Source organism: Vitis vinifera, chromosome 13 (genome assembly GCF_030704535.1).
Source record: "Vitis vinifera cultivar Pinot Noir 40024 chromosome 13, ASM3070453v1".
Lineage (NCBI taxonomy): Eukaryota > Viridiplantae > Streptophyta > Magnoliopsida > Vitales > Vitaceae > Vitis > Vitis vinifera.
Genome location: NC_081817.1, coordinates 20031084 through 20053496, shown reverse-complemented (window position 1 = coordinate 20053496; position 22413 = coordinate 20031084). Strand labels below are relative to the sequence as shown.

The window sequence follows — 22413 nt, the reverse complement described above, 5'->3', positions numbered from 1 at the left end:
GTGAATCATGGAGCTTAATAGACCAATCTCTTCTGCTCGTGTTCACCAGCTTCATCAATATATTCTTGATTTCCCTGTTTGCTAGCTCAACTTGCCCGGAAGTCTGAGGGTGATAAGGTGTAGCTACCTTATGCTTCACCCCATACTTGGCTAATAGGGTTTCAAAAGGCTTGTTGCAAAAATGAGTACCTCCATCACTGATTATGGCCTTGGGCACCCCAAATCTTGAGAAGATGTTCTCTTTGAGAAACTTGAGAACCACCCTATGATCATTGTGTTTACAGGGGATTGCCTCAACCCATTTAGAAACATAGTCCACCCCCACCAAGATATAAGAGTTACCAAAAGACATTGAGAAAGGTCCCATGAAGTCAATGTCCCAAACATCAAAGAGATCAACTATTAGAATGGGGTTCATAGGCATTTGATTTCTTCTTGTTAGCTTCCCAAGCCTTTGGCATTTATCACAACTCCTACACATGGTGTGGGCATCTTTGAAGAGTGATGGCTAACTAAACCCTGATTGCAACATCTTCATGGCTGTTTTCTGGGAGGCAAAGTGGCCTCCACATGCACGCTCATGGCAATGGCCGAGGATTCCTTGTTGCTCTTCTTCAGGGACACACTTCCTTATTATTTGATCTACACAATACTTGAAAAGGAAAGGTTCTTCCCAATAATAAGCATGAATCTTTGCAAATAAGTGCTTTCTATCTTGTGCTTTCCACTCTCTTGGAACTTCACCAGTAACTAGATAGTTAGCAATATGAGCATACCAAGGAGTTTTTTCTAGCAACATAAGTGATTCCTCAGGAAAGTCATCATTAATAGGTAAGACATGGGAATTGTGTGCTATAGCCAACCTTGAAAGGTGGTCAACTACCACATTCTCCACTCCTTTCTTATCTCTGATTTGGAGATCGAATTCTTGTAGTAAGAGAATCCATCTAATCAACCTTGATTTTGCATCTTGCTTTGTCAATAAATACTTCAAGGTTGAATGGTCAGTGAAAACAATGATGAAGGACCCTACTAGATAAGCATGAAACTTGTTTAAGGCAAACACTACAGCTAACAATTCTTTCTCTGTGGTTGTTTAGTTCCTTTGAGCTTCGTTCAATGTCTTACTTGCATAGTAGATCACATAGGGCTTTCCATCTTCTCTTTAGCCAAGCACAACTCCTATAGCAAAGTCACTGGCGTCACACATCACTTCAAAGGGTAGTTGCCAGTTAGGAGCCCTCACAATTAGAGTAGTTGTCAAGAATTGCTTCAGTTGATCAAAACTCCTTTGACATCTTTCATCCCATATAGACTTAGCATCCTTAGCCAAAAGTTCACAAAGAGGCTTTGAAAGCTTAGAGAAATCTTTTATAAACCTCCTATAGAACCCTGCATGGCCAAGGAATTGCCTTACTCCTTTTACAGTTGTTGGGAATGACAATTTGACACAATAAGTTCCACCTTTGCTTTATCAATTTCAATGCCTTTCTCGGAGATGATATGGCCAAGGACAATTCCTTGCTGTACCATAAAATGGCATTTCTCCAAGTTGAGCACCAAGTCCTTTTCAATGCATCTATTCAGAACCGCTTCCAAGTTGACTAAGCATTCTTCAAATGTACTTCCATATGTGGTGATATCATCCATGAAAACCTCCATAATTTGCTCCACCATATCACTGAAGATACTTAGCATACATCGTTGGAATGTTGCAGGTGCATTGCATAAACCAAAAGGCATTCTTCTATAGGCATATGTTCCAAATGGACATGTGAAAGTGGTTTTGTCCTGATCTTCAATATCGATTTCAATTTGAAAATACCCGGAGTAGCCGTCCAATAAACAATAGAAAGGATGGCCACAGACTCTCTCCAACACTTGATCAATAAATGGCAATGGAAAATGATCCTTCCTTGTCACAGCATTCAATTTTCTATAATCAATACACACCCTCAACCCTGAAGTGAGGCGTGTAGAAACTTTTTCTCCCTTTTCATTTTGAACCACCGTGATCCTTGACTTCTTTAGTACCACTTGAGTAGGACTCACCCAAGGGCTGTCGGATATGGGATAGATAATACCTGCTTGAAGTAGCTTCAGAACCTCAGCTCGCACCACCTCTTGCAAATGAGGATTCAATCTTCTTTGAGGTTGATGAATTGGTTTAACTTCTTCTTCCATGTATATATGATGTGTATAGACCAAAGGACTGATGCCTTTCAAGTCAGATATTTGTCATCCTATTGCTTTCTTACACCTCTTGAGAACTTCAAGTAGACACATCTCCTGAGGAGTAGTAAGATATGAAGATATAACAACAGGGCACTTTTGATTTTCTTCTAGGTATGTATATTTCAACTCCGTGGGTAGAGGCTTCAGATTGAGTTTTGGGGTCTCTTCTTTAGCAGCTTCTTGTGCCTCTTCTTTATTGAACAAAGGTAGAATCTCTTCTCTTATTCTCCAACCTTGTAGAGAAGCAAGCACATCTGAGGGTTTAGGCAACCCTTCTTCAAGATCCCCAAGACTTTCATTCAACTTGTCTTGCATTTTCTTATTACAATGCTCCTCCACTAGAGTGTCAATAATGCACACCTCTTCTGGACCTTCTTCTTCTTTCGGAGTGATTAGCTTTTTGGACATATAGAAGATATTGAGCTCTAGTGTCATGTTGCCAAACGTGAGTTGCATGAGTCCATTCCTACAATTTATGATTGCATTTGATGTAGCAAGAAATGACCTTCCAAGGATGATAGGAACATAATCCGTTTCCTTGACAATTGGGTCTGTGTCAAGAACAATAAAGTCTACTGGATAGTAGAAATTATCAACTTGAACTAAGACATCTTCAATTACCCCCCTTGGAATTTTCATTGATCTATCTGCTAGAGATAGAGTGATTGATGTTGGCTTTAATTCACCAAGTTCCAATTGCTTGTAGACAGAGTATGGTAGCAAATTCACACTTGCTCCCAAGTCTAACAAAGCTTTCTCCACTACTTTTCCTCCAATCATGATTGAAATGGTGGGACAACTCGGATCTTTGTACTTCAAAGGAGACTTGCATTGTATGATAGCACTCACTTGCTCAGTCAAGAAGGCTTTCTTATTCACATTCAACCCTCTTTTGATAGTACACAAGTCCTTTAGGAATTTTGCATATGTTGGAACTTGTTTAATCATATCCAGCAATGGGATATTGACTTTCACTTGTCTCAATACTTCAAGAATTTCTGATGCATTTCTGATCCCTTTTTTCCCATGCAAAGCTTGAGGAAAAGGTGGAGATGTGTGTTTCTTCATCACATCTCCCTTGATGAGTACTTTATCCGGATTTGCATTCACTGTTGAATCATGGTCCTCCTTCACTTCACTGGTATCTTTCTTCTTTCCTTTGATTTCCTCCCTCTTCTCTGTTTCTTCTTCTTCTTTTTCTTCCTCTTTAACATATGGCTTGGGTGTTGGTAGCTCAACCTTTTTACCACTCCTTAGAGTGATCAAGGCTTTGACATCTCTCACCTGAGAAGATTCTCCCTCATGAGTTTCCACTTCATGGATACCTTTGGGGTTTTGGTGAGGTTGAGAAGGAAATCTACCCTTCTCTTGCACTATGTTCAGGTTAGTGAGCCTTGAGATTGAATATTGGAGATTATCTATCTTCTGAGATAAGCCATTTTGCATGTCATCCATCCTTTTATTCAATGTATTCTCTACACTGTCAATTCTTTGACTAAGTTGAGCATTGATGGATTTTTTATCTCCAATAAAATTTCCCACAACCTTGCTTAGATTCACTATTGCTTGTTCAAGATTTGAAGCTTGTTGAGATGGTTGAGCTGGCTGTTGGTACTAAGGTGCTCTTGGCTTCCAGGAGAAATTTAGATGGTTCCTCCAATTTGAGTTGTAAGTATTTCCATACAAAGCATTGTTGTTGGGCTTGAATTGTCCAATGACATTTGCTTGATCTCTAAACATTTCCCTAGCAGCTAGAATTGTAGAGCACTTCTCCACCAAGTGCTCATAAGATTGAAAAATAGGACATGGCTTGACTTGCACTGGTGTTTCAGCAACAGCTTGCACTTCATGTATCTTCTTCAGTTCTAGCTCCTCCAATCTTCTTGTCACAGCTGCAAACTTTGCCTTTATATCAACATTTTCATTTAAGGTGTACATCCCAGCCTTAGCATTAAAGGCATTCGGTTGAGACTTCATCTTCTCCACTTCTCCTTTGTTCGGTTCATCCCATCCCCTTGATACTTCAACCACATAACTTAAGAAATCCATGGCTTCCTCCAGATTCTTACTCATGGAATCTCCTCTACACATTGTCTCGAGGAGTTGCTTCATTGAGGAAGACATCCCATCATAAAAGTAACTCACCAATAGCCATGTATCAAAACCATGGTGAGGATAAGCATTGATGGCTTCCATGTATCTTTCCCAACACTCATAGAATTTCTCACTCTCTTTAGCTGAGAAGTTTGAAATTTCCCTTTTCAAGCCATTTGTTCTGTGAGTAGGAAAAAATTTCTCGAGGAATTCAACTTGCAAATTAGTCCAAGTCCGGATACTCCTTGGCCTTAAAGAATTAAGCAAAATCTTGGCCTTATCCTTTAAATTAAAAGGAAATAGTTTAAGCCTCATCAAGTCGATTGAAGCTCCTCCTTCTTGAAACGTATTACAAACATCTTCAAATTCCTTGATATGGGCATAGGGATTCTCATTTTCAATCCCATGGAAAGTTGGTAGAAGTGGAACAATATGCGGTCTAATTACTAGCTGCTTTGTAGGGGGCACTATACAGGATGGTGCACTCATACGAGGTGGATACATGAGGTCCCTCATTGATCTGAATGCATTGGGATTGTCCTGGTGACCATGGTGACTATACTGATCTTCAGGTGTAGCTTCCATGATATTCAAACTCAATTCCAATTCCTTGTTATGAGGTATTTCAAGTTTCACAAGCCTTCCTCTACTATCTCGTATCCAATTTGGCATACACAACTAGTATCAACTGTAATAAAAACAAAAACAAAAGAAAACAAAAGAAAACAAAAGAAAACAAAACTACAAAAAGACTAAGATTAATTAAAACTAAATTAAAAAAAATGCTAAAATATGAACAAATAAAAGAAACAATTAAAAGAGTTACTAGAATGAAAGAAAAATCACCAAACTTGTGATGAAAATCACAAGTACTCTGAAAAGATAATATCACTGTAAAGTTGGCACCTTCCCCGACAATGGCGCCATTTGATTTCGTGCCCAGCTGGTATACCTTGATTTTGGTCCTCAGATAAGAGTAATCAACAAAATTTATAACCTATATCACCATGTACTAGGATAGCCTCAGCTAGCATAGCATAGTGGCTCTAGGATCGTTCACTAGGAAGGGTTTTCAACTTACAATTGATAATAATTCAAAGTTGAATTGATGTTTTTTTTCATTTCAAGGTTAGCTTCAAAAGAAAACATAAACTTTGGTTTAAAAAGGATTGGTTTTAAGCTAACTAAAAATAGAGTAACGAAAATTACTTATAAAGAAAAGTGTTTCTTGGAGTTTTAGGATCACTGGGATCAGGCTCCTAATACAAAAACAGAGTTCCGGTCACTTGAATCTTTTCCTCGCATTAGAGAATTAACATATAGTTATTTCTCTAACCGGTGTGGTACAGATGCTTCCCTTTTATGGATTCAAACACTAAATCCCTCTCACTGATTCATCTTGCAATGGCTCGTGCCTCTCACCTAGCATTTGTCATTCAAGGTGATACTTAATCTTGGATTTCCTTTCACAAGCTCGCAAGAGATAACTAATGGATGTCTCCTTAGAGTCTAAAAGCTTACCAAGTGTTGGCTATTCTAGAAAATCCTACTTTCAAACCACCTCCCAAAGGCTCGCAAGAGATAAACTAGTGCATCTCAATGAACGGAGATCACTTGCCTTACCAAGTGTTGGCCCAGGTGATTCAAAGACGTTTTAAGTTAACTAAAAACATAGAAACCATTAACGGGTACACTTTCTCTTCATTAAAAGTTGAAACAACAAAACTTCCAATTCTTGCATTCGGCACCTTACCCAACTACCTTAACTCCAAGAGACAAAAAGTCTAGCCACTCATTCTCTGAGGAAACATCCTCATTTGTCTAGTAAGCAAAATACAATCAAAGTGAGTAGGTAAGGCAGAGCAAAACTCTGTATATTACTTCCTTCAAAACTATACAAAAGGTTGTCTTTAAGAACAAACTCCCGAGATGTCTGTGTAAAGAAAATTACAAACCATATATATGAGGTTATTCACCCTTTTGTTCTTACTTATTAACTAAGGAATCCTATGATTGGTGGATTACAAGGAGAGAATGGGGATTTAAACAACAAATATTTGAAGAAAAAAATCTAAAAGAGTCGGTCGCAAATATCTGGAAGCACTCAGGTGGATTTCGCAGGCATGCAAGATGGGCTGCGAAATTTCGCAAGTTGAAAGTCTCCATTTCGCAGCCAAAGGTTGATTTCAACTTTTAGCTTGGTGTGATTGGCTTCCAATGACTATAACTCCTTCATTTCAGCTCCAATTCATGCACCGTTTGAAGCGTTAGATTCCTGACTTCCCAAGCTTCGAAACAACATATAGTATGCATGAAATGGACTCTAGAAAGTGCTCTAAATGTGTCCAAAGTTGTTGTCCTCTTGAATTCTTCATGTTAGATTTCTCTCTTTGCTTTCCCTCATTGCATTCATGATTTGCTTTTGGAAAAGGACTATAGAGCTTCAAAACTTGGGTTCTTAATGTAAATGAGCTTTCAATTGCTTTGCCATGGATTCTATAGAACTCTCCTCAATCTTGAATTGCTTTGGTGATAAAAAAGCTATCAAAAACACCAAAACTTAACACAAAGTGATTAGAAATGATTGCAGAGGTACTTAATATGCCAATTGAGTTAAAAGGTAATAACTACTATTCAAAAGTGTTTAAAAGAGTTAATTATAAACTATAAAATAGCACTTTTTGAGTAGTAATCACTCACATGATTCTATGATATTTGGCATTGCATACAGGGGTTTGGCATTTAGTTATTGGGTATTTGGGCCTTTGTGTCCCATCATTTCATTCACCTGTCACCCCTGGCCTACATTACGGTCCGAGTCGTAAGACCACCCTGAGGCCATGAGATCTCGTATCTGCTTCGATGCGGTTCATTCGGATAGGCTCCATCTACTGATTGAGTACGGGATGTCAACAGGTCTCCATTGCTTCAGGGAATATCGAGGGTCACATATTGCCTTTCCATTCAGTTTGCTTGCCTCAAGTCCATGATCAGAGGCAAATGATACAGAGAGTTGGGACCGTTGAAAACGTCTTTGCTTGATGCTTTGACATGTTCATACTAGGGCATACCCTCATCCTTGCATACTGGCTTCGACTCTTACACATGTACGCAGGCAGTTCGTTTCGCCTAGAGATGTTTTGGATATCAGAGTTTAAGTAAGCCCCACATTCAACTTGGTTTCTTCATACAGCAGAGTGCTTTTGGGAGCTGACCTGAGATCAAATTCACGGTATTCATTGACCCAGCAGGAGTGTGCACACCCGGGCATACCCCATTCATTGTCTTGTTCGCTAGCTCAGACAATTGGGTCTTCAATGATGTATTTCAGAGTTTTCATTGAGATATTTGAGTTTCAGAGGTAAACATTGGGGCATACCCCTTATCAGTTTTTTTGTGGATATTGGATGTTATGGATTAGGGTGGAGGGTTTTTCCTCATGGATGGATGTTTGTGATATTTCCAGCTTTTTGACTTTGAATCTATGTGCAGTTGTGGGTTTCTAACATGGTTTTGATGCCTTAGACTGGAGCATGGCCCTTTCTTTGCACTTTTGGTCACTTTTAAGAGTTGTCATACAGGGGCATACCCCCCATCTTTCTATCTTGTTGGTGGGGTTATTCATTTCTTGTTTATCGGCGTTTTCTGATGTCACACTAAGGCACACCCCCTTTCTTTCGTCATGATTGACGGGTTTGACTTTTCTCTTATTTGATTCATTTATTGACATTTTTCGGACGCCACACTAGGACATACCCCCCTTTTTCATGGTGCCATTACTTTTCATTTCCTTTCATTTCAATGGCTCTCTAGCATCGTGCCCGGATCCCCTAGTCATTTCGGCGGCTCTCTAGCATCGTGCTCAGATCCCCTAGTCATTTCGATGGCTCTCCAATATTGTGCTCAGATCCCCTAGTCTTTTGGGGGCTTACCCGCATCATGCCCGGATGCCCTGGTCATTTCGGCTGCTCTCCAGCATCATGCTCGGATCCCCTAGTCATTCGGCGGCTCTCCGGCATCATGCCCGGATTTCCTAGTCATTTCGGTGGCTCTCCGGCATCGTGCCCAGATCCACTAGTCATTCCGGCGGCTCTTCGACATCGTGGCCGAATCCTTTATTTTTCGGCATCGTGCCCGAAACCCCTATTTTTCGTCATCGTGTTGGATTTTCTTTTATCTTTCTCGGCATCGCATACTGATTTCCTTTGTTTTCTCCGGCATCATGCCCGGATCCACTAGTCATTCCGGTAGGTCTTCGACATCGTGCCCAAATCCTCTATTTTCCGGCATCGTGTCCGGTTTCCTTTTATCTTTCCCGGCATCGCGCCCGGATTTCCTTTGTTTTCTCCAGCATTGTGCCCGGATCCCCTAGTCATTCCGGTGGCTCTTTGGCATCGTGCCCGAATCCCCTATTTTCCGGCATCGTGTCTGGTTTCCTTTTATCTTTCTCGGCATTGTGCCCGAATTTCCTTTGTTTTCTTCGGCATTGCGCCTGGATCTTATATCTCTCCCGAAAACGCGTCCGATTTTCTCCTATCTTTTCTGGCACCGTGTCCAAATTCCTTTAGCTTTCTCCTGCAGTGTGCCTGGGTCCTTTAGTCCTTCGGTCATCATGGCTCATTCCCTTAGCCTCTTTATGGTTGTGTGGGGACAAAATTGTTGGTCATTGGAATTCTTCACTAGAGTTCATTTCACTCATTCATTCTTGCACTTTGCATTCGTGACTCACTCGTTCATTCACTCTACTAAAGAGGGGCATATTTGTAAACCCTCAATTTTGTCCCTTGACACTTGCATTTTATCTTATGGGTGCCACATGCACCCATGTTTTCATATGACCCCGCCATGGCCCCTTTTTGGCCTTGATCGATTTCTGAGCCTTGTGTAGGTTCATTTGCGGTCCAATGTAGTGCGGGTGTGTAGTTCATTTTGGAGTTCCGTCATGGCCAATTTCCCTAGTTGTTCACATCATGCTATAGGGAAGGAAGTGCAGCCCCCCAAAAATTTCAGTTCAGTTGGAATTCATAAGAGCAGGTTCGAATTCGGAGCACTTAGGCTTGTTTTGATCATATCTCCCTCATCCGAACTCGGAATCACGCACCGTTTTTTTTTATGGACTCCTTATTCATCAAGGAACATTCTGTAAAAATTTCAATTTTTTTTCTCAACTGGCTCGACTGGTTCCCAAAGTTTCAGATTTTTTCTCAATCGGATGAATTGGTTGGGCACCGGTTCAACAGGTGGCTTGGTGGCAGCCCAGTTTTATAAATGCTTTGCATTGTTTCGATCAAGTCTCTCTCATCCAAGATCAAAATTGAGCTCTGTTTGTTTTTTTGGATTCCTTATTCTCTGAGGAATCTTCTGGTAAATTTTCAGATTTTTTTCTCAATCGGATGAACTAGTTAGGAACCGGTTCAACAGGTGGCTTGGTGGCAGCCCCATTTTATAAACGCTTTGCATTGTTTTGGCCGGTTCTCCCTCATCCAGAATCAGAATTGAGCACCATTTGTTTTTTTAGATTCTTTATTCTTTGAGAAATCTTCTGGTAAATTTTCAAATTTTTTCTCAATCGGATGAATCAGTTGGGAACCGGTTCAACAGGTGGCTTGGTGGTAGCCCCATTTTATAAATGCTCTGTATTGTTTCGGTCGGTTCTTCCTCGTCCGGGCTCAGAATTGAGCGCCGTTTGTTTTGTTGGATTCATTATTCTCCAAGGAATCTTTTGGTAAAGTTTTAGATTTCTTTTCTCAAATGGTTGAGCTGGTTGGGAACCGGTTCAATCGGTTTTGCTAGGTAGCTCTAGTTTCAGCGTGTTTTGACCCCCATTTTTGTTATGGCTTGGGCCCTTAGGCTCCAAGGCACTTGTAGGCCACCTTTAGGGTCTGAATCCAGATTTGGTTTGAATTAATGTGGGCCCACCTATGAGTTGAGGGTATTATTGGCTAGGAAGGTCGGGGGGTTATTGTGAATGTTTGGCTTGGGCACATTTTGATGTTTGATTAAAAATGCTTGTGTCTATTGATTTGCCCCTGTTTGTAACGCTTGGCTGGGGACCCGAGGTACATACTTGACTTGTTGGGAATTGGATTCATTTGCATGCATGGGACTTGGATATGTTTGCTTGTTGTGTGTTGAATTGAAGCCCCATTTTAGATGAAGTGGCACACTAAAACCCAGTGAACATGAGCTCTAAAATGCATACATTCAATTTCTTTCCAAACAACCAGCGATAAGCAGAGCCCCATGCAATTCGTAGAGTTCTCCTCATGCAATTTATATCAGCAATGTAGTCTCAAGTACATTCTCGGACCTCACTCTAGCATTGGCTACCTTGGTGCACCTTACCCTCATAATTTTTTTTCTTTTCTTTGTGATCTTACACATCTTAAATCTGGATTTCAAAACCTTTTTCCATCAAAATAACTCTACTTTTCTTTAAAATTCATTCCTTAGGAGTTTCTAGGCATAAAATCCAAATTTTAACATACTATTTGCTGCAATTTTCCTTCTAGCACGCGTTCTCACTATTTTCTACTAATTTTCTTGATTTTCTTGTTTTTCCTAAACAAGCATGAATAAACTTCATGATTCCAAATAATGGAACTCATTAAACCAATTCATGCAAAAGTAATTTGGACCTTGGTGGGTGGCGCGACATCCATGAATTTTTTTTTAGATATTGATTCAAATGAGGTGTTTGCTTGATATTTAATTGAAATTGATCCTCTTCATGATACATGAGTTTGTTTTATAGTTATTTTTGAACTAACCATGCTCCCCATTAAAGCGCTTAGCTTGCTACTCTTGTACGCTATCTATCACCTAATTTTCAGAATTCTATGAATATGCATATTATTATGAGCTATATCTATGTTCAATTCTATCATTGGATGCCTAAATGTTTGTTTTATTTGCTCTAACAAAATGCATGTTGTGTGTCATATTTGTAAGCTAACTTTGATGTCTTATGATAGTGCTTGAGGAGCAATCTAGGTACACACCCTAACTCTCCTTTATGATTATGATTTGATTTATTATTGGGCATGCTTGTTTTGAAATCACCTTAGCCTACCTAGGCATTCATAATCAACTTATTAATTGCCACATTTACCTCAATTTAGTCAATAGAGACCTTTTTATGGCTTAGAGAGGTACTACCTCTTTGAGGTACCTTCCCAAAAGGTAACTTGATCGCCGAACCTCCTTTTAAAATAAAATAAAATAAGCAATGACTCTAACTTTGACCAAAATTAATTTTTCACCAATAAAAGCAAGTATCGCTGATGAGTGGGGACACACGTGAAAATTGCAGGTCCACAGCATGCACCTAGTCAAATTGTGTATTGTTTGCAAGAGATGCTTGTATTTATTTCCTAATGAGTTTATTCTAATTCTTTGATTAGGATTTCTTCAATCACATTGCTTGCTATTGAATTTCCAATGGCTTAATATAAATTATTAGAAAAATGTTGTTTAATTATTTCAGCAACTTATCCTTTATAATTTTTTTTAACAAATATTATCTCTGATGTTCATTTGTAATAAATAGCTAGAGAAAGGGCCCAATGTGAACACCTATGAGACTTAGTTGTGTTTGAGAGATTACATGGAAATCTTGGCAAAACATCTCCAAGCCTTGTTGTCAAAAAGGAAACCCTACATCTCATGCCTTTATACTGCATCTTAGCTTCTCATCTTGCAATGGACAATGGTACTCTTATTGAATCAGTTTTACCATACCAGTCATCAACATTTGCACTCATTAAGCACTAATTTAAGCACTGATGCTTTTGTTAAAGTTATTTCCTTTTTTGTTTGTTCGTTTTTGTTTTCTTTTGTTTTGGAGGTAATTGTGTTGGATGATTTATGTTTGTGTTAGACAACAAAGCTTGTCTTAATGCTATTGTAAAACAAGACTATGCTAATAAGATTTTGATGTTTACAATGTTTATGCCAAATTGAATTTTTAGTTTTCCTAATTGAAAATTTGCTTGTTTTCCCCATTATATCGATGTTATTGTTGGATTTTTGTTTCTGTTGATCAAGCATGTGCTAAAAGTTTGTTTTTTTTTTTTTTTTCCGTTGCTACTTCATGTGTGTGGAATTCTAGCTTAAAGTTAGTGAGGAATTCTAGGGTTTGTTAAGGCCATTTTTGGTATTTTGTTATTAGTTCCTAATTTAATGTTTTTCCTTATTTAGTGGAGATTTTGTTCTCTAATCAATTAAGATTGAATCCTGGTCCTTATGGTGACTGATTGCACTATTCTCTTGTATATATATACCATGTTGTATTCTATAGAAAGTAAGAGAATTAATAAATAAATAAAAATTAACTTCTCATAAATCTTCATGGTATCAAAGCCTTCCCTCTAAAACCCTAATTTTCCACATCACCAAATTCGTCATGGCTATTGAGAGACAAATCTCAACCTTTGAAGTGACCTTCAATCCAGAAACGATGCCAACGATGAACAACCATGGAAGAGCCGAGAACCCATCTATGCTCATCACAGGTCACAAACTCAATGGCCATAATTTTCTCTAGTGGTCTTAGTTAGTGATGATGTATGTCTGTGGAAAGGGCAAGGATGAATATCTCACCAGTGAAGTAGTTATCCCTGAGAAGACCAATCCCAAATTCAGGGTGTGGAAGACCGAGAATCACATGGTGATGTCTTGGTTGATTAATTCGATGAATACCGACATAAGAAAGAATTTTCTCCTCTATGGAACTGCCAAAGAATTATGGGATGTAGCAAGGGAGACATACTCAAATTCTGAAAACACTTCAAAAATATTTGAGATAGAAGCCACTTTACACAACCCTACGGCAGGGAGATCTCTCTGTTACCCAATACTTCAACATTCTTTCTCGTCATTGGCAGCACCTAGACATGTTTGAAGTTCACACCTGGAAGTGCCCTGAAGACACTGCATTGTACCGAAAAATTGTGGAGCAAAAGCGAACATTCAAGTTTCTCCTTGGCCTCAACAAGAATTTGGACGAGGTTAGGGGGAGAGTGATGGGGACCAAACCTCTTCCAAGTATTAGAGAGACATTCTCAGAAGTTCGCCGTGAGGAAAACATGAAAAAGGTTATGATGGGATCTCAGAATTCTGCCCTATCAATTGAAGGATCTACCTTTGTAGCACGAGGACTTCCATCAAACACCAACAGTGAAAATCGCCAGAAAATGGGAAACCTTAGTGTGACCACTACCGAAAACTATGACATTCCAGAGAAAATTGCTGGAAGATTCATGGCAAACCAGCTAATTGGAAGCCATCCAAACCATTCAATGATAGAGAAAGTAGTGTCCATAATGTTGCTACCTCAGAAGACAAGCCAACCTCAACCAAGACCAGTCCTTTCAGCAAAGAGCAGCTTGAGATGCTTCAACAACTCATAAGTCAAAACTCCCTATCTCAATCCAGTAACTCAGCATCTGGTATAGGCATGTTGGCACAAAAAGGTGATTTTTCAAATGCCTTTGCAGTAAATAAACAACACTTGAATCCTGGATTATTGACTCTGGAGCATCAGATCACATGACAAGAGAAGGAACCATATTTCATGAGTACAACCCTTCTAAAGAGAAATATACAGTTTGGATTGTTGATGGATCTCTATCCAAAGTTGCTGGAACAGGCTCAATCAGGGTTACAAACGACCTTAATCTAAACCCTATTCTCCATGTCCCTAATTTGGAATGTAATTTACTCTCAATCAGCAAATTAACTCGTGATCTTCATCGTGAAGCTAAATTTTTCTCAAACTTGTGTAAATTTCAGGAACTGGATTCGAGGAGGATGATTGGCAATGTTGAGATGTGCTCTAGACTCTATCTTCTCAAGGGTGATACTCCTCTAAGAAGACGAACTCAAAATGCAAGTTGTGTGTCGCTTAAGAGTCGGTCAATTTTAGATTTTTGTGTCAATAAAGATAATGAGGTCATGTTATGGCATTATCGTCTGGGTCATCCAAATTTTATATATCTTGAAAAATTGTTTTCATCTTTATTCATCAATAAAAGTCCAAAATTTTTCAGTTGTGAAATCTACCAGCTTCCAAAACATACTCACAGTAGTTACCCTAGTCTTTCATATACACCATCTCACCCATTTGCCATGATTCATAGTGATGTGTAGGGTCCTTCGAGGAAAAACAATATAACAGGAGCACGGTGGTTTGTCTCGTCTGTTGATGATCACACTAGATTGACCTGGGTATTCCTGATGAAAGAAAAATCTGAAGTTGGAAAATTTTTTCAAATTTTCAATTCCATGATCTAAACTCAATTCCAGACCAAAATCCAAGTTCTAAAAACTGATAATGCCAAAGAGTACTTCAAGTTTGTTCTAGGTAGTTACCTCATGAGTCAAGGAATAGTCCACCTAAGTTCTTGTGTTGTCACCCCTTAATAAAATGGGATTGCAGAAAGAAAAAACCAACATTTGTTAGAGGTAGCTAGGTTCCTCATGTTTTCCACTCACGTTCCTAAACATTTTTGGGGGGAGGTAGTACTTATAGCCACGTATCTCATCAATAGAATGCCATCCAGAATTCTTAAATTTAAAACGCCTTGTCAATCCCTTCTCTAGATCTTTCCACATACAAAAATCATCTCTTCATTAGATCCAAAAATATTCGGGTGTTCAACTTTTGTCCATATACATCAGCAACATCGTAGCAAATTAGACCCTAAATCCATCAAATATATCTTTATAGGGTACTCTTCACATCAAAAGGGTTATAAGTGTTATTCTCCCATCACTAAAAGGGTATACAACTCTATGGATGTGACATTTTTTGAACATCAAGCTTACTACCACAAAACCGACATGCACGGGAAGAACATGAGAGCATTCCAGTTTTGGAAGACACTTGATCTTGGGGACACCCTACCATTACCTCATCTTACTTCTCAGCCAATTTTCAGTCAACAACCAAAAGTCATTAATCAAATTCCAGTTCAAATTTCAATGTCTTCACAACCTAAACCTGAGAGTCATCCTCCTACTACCTCACCTCAAACTCTAGTCCATAATTACTCTAAATCACCACTAACTGCAAATAATGAGTTTAGCGTCTACATTAGGAGAAAAAGGCCTAAGAGAACAATAGAGCAACCAACTCCTCTAAAAAATGACCAAAAATCTTAACCTAGTCCAAGTCCTACTCAAATTCACTTGGGTAAGGGAACTACTAATCTTGAAAAGCTAGTACCATTTGTAGATGATTCAAATATTCCGATTGCTTTGAGAAAGAGTGTTAGAACTTGCACAAACCATCCTATCTATAGATTTATTTCATATGATGGATTGTCTCCCTCCTATCAAGATTTTGTTTTAGTTCTTGATAGTGTGCAGGTTCCTAATTCTATTTAGGAGGCTCTCAAGAATCCAAAGTGGAGAAAGGCAATTAGCGAAGAAATCAAAGCTTTGGAGAAGAATGGAACATGGGTAATCTCTGATCTTCCTCATGGAAAGAAACCAATCGGGTGTAAGTGGATTTACCATTAAACATAAGGCTAATGGAAGTATTAAGAGATTGAAAGCTCGCCTTGTTGCCAAAGGCTTTACTCAGTCTTATGGAATAGACTATCAAGAAACATTTGCTCCAGTGGCCAAACTCAACACTATTCAAGTTCTTTTTTATCTTGCAGCAAACCAAGATTGGCCATTACATCAACTAGATGTCAAAAATGCTTTTCTGAATGGTAACTTGGAGGAAGAAGTGTATATGGAGATACCATCAGAGTTGGAAACTTCTTTCAACAACAACAGGGTGTGCAAGCTTAAGAAATCTCTGTATGGACTCAAAAAATCACCTCGAGCATGGTTTGACAGGTTTGCAAAGTCAGTTACAAAGCAAGGATATACTCAATGTCAAGCGGATCATACACAATTTGTGAAGTTCTCTTCAGAAAAGAAAATAGCAGTCCTCATAGTGTATGTTGATGATATCATCTTAACAGGTGATTATGAAGAGGAACTATTGGGAATGAAGAAACACTTAGCCAAAGAATTTGAAATCAAAGACCTTGGCTATCTTAGATACTTTCTCGGTATGGAGGTGGTAAGATCTAAGAAAGGCATATTTTTCTCCCAACGTAAGTATGTTCTAGACTTACTAAAAGAGACAGGTATGCTTGGATGTAAACCTGCAGACACTCCAATGGACTCAACCAAGAAAATAGGAACTGAGAAGAACAGTGCACCAGTTGACAAGGGGAGATACCAGAGACTTATAGGACTTCTTATCTACCTTTCACATACTCGACCTGACATTAGATTCTCTGTTAGTGTTGTGAGTCAATTTATGAACAACCCAATAGAAGAACACATGGAAGCTGTGAATACAATTTTGAGGTATCTGAATATGACCCTAAGAATAGGACTGTTGTACAAAAAGAATGATACTAGAGATGTTGAAGTTTTCTCAGATGCAGACTGGGCAGGTGATGTGTTAGATAGGCGATCAACATCTGGATATCGTTCCTATGTATGGGGAAATCTCGTGACTTGGAAAAGCAAGAAACAGTTTGTAGTCTCAAGAAGTAGTGCAGAAGCTGAATTGAGATCTTTGGCTCTTGGTATTTGTGAAGGAACCTGGATATAGAGACTGCTGAATGAGTTGGGAATATCTACTGAGAAGCCTATTAAAATGTTCTGTGACAACGAAGCTGCCATAAGCATTGCAAAGAATCCTATACATCATGATAGGACGAAACACATCGAGATAAATCGACATTTCATTTCAGAAAAGATTGAGAAGGCAATTGTACAGTTGGTCTATACTCCTACAAAATCCCAAATGGCACACATACTCACTAAAGCTTTTTCAAGAACTAACTTTGAAGAACTGAGTCACAAGCTGTGCATGTACAATATCTATGCCCCAGCTTGAGGGGAAGTGTGGAATTCTAGCTTAAAGTTAGTGAGGAATGCTAGGGTTTGTTAACGTTATTTTTGGTATTTTGTTATTAGTTCCAAATTTAATATATTTCCTTGTTTAGTGGAGATTTTGGTCTCTAATCAGTTAAGATTGAGTCCCGGTCCTTATGGTGACTGATTGCACCATTCTCTTGTATATATATATCATGTTGTATTATATAGAAAGTAAGAGAATTAATAAATAAATAAAAATTCACTTATCATAAATCTTCAATGTGCAAAGCATCATTATTCAAATTTTTTGTTTGTTTGTTTTTGTTTTGTTTTGTTTTGTCTTGTCTTGTTTTGTTTTGGAGGTAATTGTGTTGGATGACTTATGTCTGTGTTAGACAACAAAGCCTATCTTAATGCTACTGTAAAGCAAGACTATGCTAATAACCTTTTAATGTTTACAGTGTTTATGCCAAACTGAATTTTTAGTTTCCCTAATTGAAAATTTGTTTGTTTTCCCTATTATATCGATGCTATTGTTAGATTTGTGTTTCTATTGATCAAGCATGTGCTAAAACTTTGTTTTTTTTTTTTCCTTTGCTACTTCATGTGCAAAGCATTATTATTTGAATTTTAATGATTCCATTCAATTCATTATTCAATATTTTCATTTGATATTACATCTATCACATTTGTTTTCTTTTCTTAGTTTGTTTTGTTTTGTTTTTGTTTTTTTTTTTTAATTTGTGAAATTTGAATTTGATGGAGCCACCATTAATTTATTTTTCCTTATTATTGTGGGGTGTGCTTTATTTTGTTCATGTAAATATCATCGTTGTGGCACTATTATTATTATGTAACCTTTTTTTTGTTTAATCTATTGTTCCTATGAGCATTAAATTCTCCTAAAATGTATGGAACAGGCTAAACCCTTTCTATAGTTATTTTAAAAAATTTATTTTTCATCTATTTTCTTGTGCTCAAAAAATTATATTTTTTAGTAAAATTGAAATTTTAGGGAGCGCTTATGCCTTAATGACTCAACCCCTTGAGGGTTTATACCTATCTTAGCAAGATGTAAACCCTCATGCCTCTTATGCTTTTACCTTATGAAACTATACCCAAAAACAAACACCACAACTCCTTGCCCCGATCAAAGGATACTTGAAAGTTTGCTTCAAATCAATTTCAAGGCTAATAATCATAGGCTTGTCAAATTCATGTTGCTAAAATTGGTATTGTAACCAAAGTAATATTAGGAAATCTTCAAGTTTCAGCTCCTCTTTTTATGTTGGCTCTTGTATTGTTAGGTGGCTTCAACCTTTTGCTTTACTTATGCTTTATGAGCTACTCCAATTAAAATAATGCTTCAAGTAGATGTTCTTTGGATCTTCACTCTAGCAAGATACTTGCATTGCAAAAATTTTTTGTAGTCCTAGATAGGTTAACTAGGAAGACAATAGCTTGCTTAAGAGGATTGCCTCCTCTTCTATTGGGTTTGTAAAAGTTTTGCTTCTCCCTTGACTTTAGGAGTCCCGTGGTTTCAAATTTGGGTGTGCTCTAGGTTGTAGCATGCCTTATGCTTTCTAAATGGTAATCTTCTTCTTGTTTTGGCTAGGATTCTTTCATTTATTTTGCTTGTTTGCTTTCTTTGTTTCTTTATTGTGGTTGAAGGATCACCAATCAACTTTTTATTCTCTGCAAAAATTATTTATGTTTCATACCTAAAAAAGAAAAAACAAAGGCTAGTTAGCCTAGAACATGTTTTATCTTGTTCTTCTTTTACTATTAGTATGGATTCAAACTTGGGAAGAGGCCTTGAAACAAGTTGCATTTGTGTTTTCTTAACATACATCTTTATTCGATCATTTTTGTTAAGTATTTGGTGTCTTGTTTGTTCTTTTAGTTGTTTTTGTCTCTGTCAAAGTGTATAATTGTAATATCCCATATCATATAGGGAAAAAAGTTTTTCGTGCTATATATATGTATAAACTCCACTTAATCTTGTAAATGTGTTTTAAAGTCACGAGGGTTTCTTAGGTTCAGAGCAGATAATATCTACACAGTTGGAAGTAGGTCATTACTAATGGTATCGGAACCAATCTCCAACCTCAATGTGAGAGATTGTTTAGCACCGAAAGGAGTGTCTATCTATTTGACCCTACAATCATGTGGAATATAATAAGGAAATTGGGTTTGCATGAGGAGTGTGATTATGATATCCTACATCGAATATGGGAAAAAGTTTCTAATGTTATATATGTATGGACTCCTCTTAACCTTGTAAACGTGTTTTGAAATTGTAAATGTCACTTAAGTTTAGAGTGGACAATATCTATACAATTGGGAGTAGGTTGTTATAATAATTTTGATTTTCCTTCCATATATGTTTAATTGCATAACATTATCATAGAAAAATATTCATCTATCATAATGTAGCGTCTTGTAAAGCTTATGTTGGGTGTTATGATTTTATCTCTCATCATTTTTATTATTCTGATTCAACATCATCTTAGCTTATAATCAAAAGGCTATAAATTGTAGGATTCTTTTCTCCAATTTTTTACTTGATATCTTATAATGCCATGAAATGTCTATATTTTGATGCAGAAAGTCGTTCATCCTTCATCTCTCTCACTAGTTTTGCAGAACCATAGTCATTAGGCACATGCAAGCGTTAGACATGCAGCCACTTCCAGTGTTGGAAGAGACTTTGAACTACCTCTTAAACCTATTAGATCCACGGAGCATCCTTTTGAAGTGGTTCATGATTTCATCTTTGATAGGACAAGATCAATAAGACACGATCTTAGCATGGAGAATATTGTTAATGATCAAACAATTCATACGTATGAAGAAATGGTATAAATTTCTTGAAACATAATCTTAATTACCTTTCTTTTCTTAGCATTAATCTCCTCAATATACAATAAGTTAGCCAATCCACTACTAAACACACTCCTAGTTGCAGAAAATAATCAAAATATACAAGAGATGTTGTATAATTGAGTCATTATCCTCTCTTTTTGCTTTATTGAATAAGAAAATTCTATTCAGTGGAGTCCAAATGAGGTGAAACTGTGATCACACAACTTTTAAAGCCTACTTTATAATGGATAAATGAATGGTCTGGTTCTGAATCTTTCTCGGCACATTAGTTATTATCCAATCCATTCTAATTAAGTTATCCACTATTGAGTGTCTATTTCCAATGAAAGTTATGAAAGGCCCATAGAACCCAAGCAACTCACACCGCTTGCGATGGGAATTGGTGTTCTTTCCCGTAATGTCAAGTTTTCTAGTACACTTGGTGACTTTGTAGAATATGCCTACGGAAAGGGCTGCCACCTTCTAATTCCCAATCATACAAGTTTCTTAACCATATTTCAAAAGTTGTATTTCTTGTTCCGTCTCTTAAAGTTTTTTAAACCTATATCTCTTTATCCTTGGCAATTCAGAAAGATGAGGAAACTATTTAACAAGAACTCCATCAATTTGTTCCTCAAAATTTTATATAGTTTCTCTCTCTCACTTTCAATTTAAACTCTTGATTTAAAAGAACAAATTCATGGCCAGCAACATTTTTAGCCAAGCAATAGAATGTACAACAAGCATGCATATGAATGAACTGTATTGTTTAATGATAATAGATCAAATATTTTAATCTAATCCTAAAACCTTAGAGTTAGCTAAAAGCCTCATCTTATGTTCTAACTTGTGGTTTGTTTCACAATACAGGTGAAATTTCATATTATATCCCACCAAAAGCTTTGCAATTGTAGCAGCAAGCCAAATTTTTATTTAGTTATTACCTTAATATGGAGCAACTGAAAAAGTGTCTAACATCTCTATATGCTCTATACAAAGAAAATTGCAATTCAAATTTTATTTACAAGAATGAACCTGAGTTTTGCTCATTTCACGTTCTTCTTCACCTTGGCTCTAACAGCCAACCACTGGTGGATATCTGCTTTCATTGTTTGTTTGAGTTCATCTTTTTCAGTATTTGTACTAGTTTCTGAAGGTGTTACTATTTTTGTTCTGAGGGGAGAGTCACTCTCTTTGTGGTTGGGTCTTGTACCTTCTGTCATTTTGAAGTCAAAGGAAAAATGTTTTGCCCAAGACTTTTATAGTACGTTTGGTAGTGATTTTAGGAAGTGTTTCTAGTCTTTTTTATGCTTGAAAGATAAAAAAAAAAAATTAAGTGGTAAAAAGACTAGAAACACTTTATAAAATAACTGCCAAACGCACTCTTAAGATGACCATAAAGCTGTTGTAGATTCCACTTGCATTTAAATTGTTTTTATTCCCTTTACATTTAACTCAATGTAGAGTGGTTATGTTTTTCCGTTGATTTTTTTCTCTTTTTTAGTACCCAATGTTAAAGTTTTGTTTCACGAACTGAAAGGTCCGTCTTTTCTAGTGACAGTGGATGGGCAATTATAAGTGTTTCCTTTGTACTACAACAATTGAGGCATCATATTTGCAATATTACATTATTATTATTTTTTATAAATGAGCACAAAATATATAATAAAGGGCGGAAAGCCACAAAGCATACAGGGAGTATACAAAGCAGCTAAAAAGCAAAAAACTCATAAACAGAACAAACTCACCAGCCCTTAAAGAGCCGCTAACCACTCTAAGAAGCCTAAAATCAAAGATGACTCCTCTCCCATATACATCCTAGTCCAACTCCATAAATTACATGCAAAAGAATTCTTGAGTTTCTGAATAGCTAAAGAACCCCATCTAAAAGCTAACCTATTTCTTTCCTTCCAAACCGTCCAAAATATACACAACGGGATGGAATTCCAAATCTTTTTCCTCTTTTCCCCATAAAAGGGCCCCTCCAACAAAATAACACCTCTTTGACTGTCTCTAGGAACACCCATTGAGCCCTAAACAAGGAAAGAACGATCTCTCAGAGGACCCTGACCACTGTACAGTGTAAAAGAATGTGATTTACATTTTCCTCTTCACAGCCACACAAATAACAACGATTAGGGAGCTGCCACCCTCGTTTTTGAAGCCTATCCAATGTGAGGATTTTTTCCCAAGTGGCTTCCCACGCAAAGAAAGCAACTTTGGTTGGAACCTTATCCACCCAAATGATTTTTTTCGGAAAGACGAGGGGATTGGGGGTGATTCGTGTTTTCCCAGCTGGTGTACCTTGATTTTGGTCCCCTGATGGGA

General features: G+C 37.6%; 1 pseudogene; it reads left to right on the top strand.

Annotated features, from left to right (window-relative positions):
* Positions 1-9958: 9958 nt before the first annotated feature.
* LOC104877891 (SAC3 family protein C-like) lies at positions 9959-21239 on the top strand (annotated as a pseudogene).
* The last annotated feature ends 1174 nt before the right edge of the window (positions 21240-22413 follow it).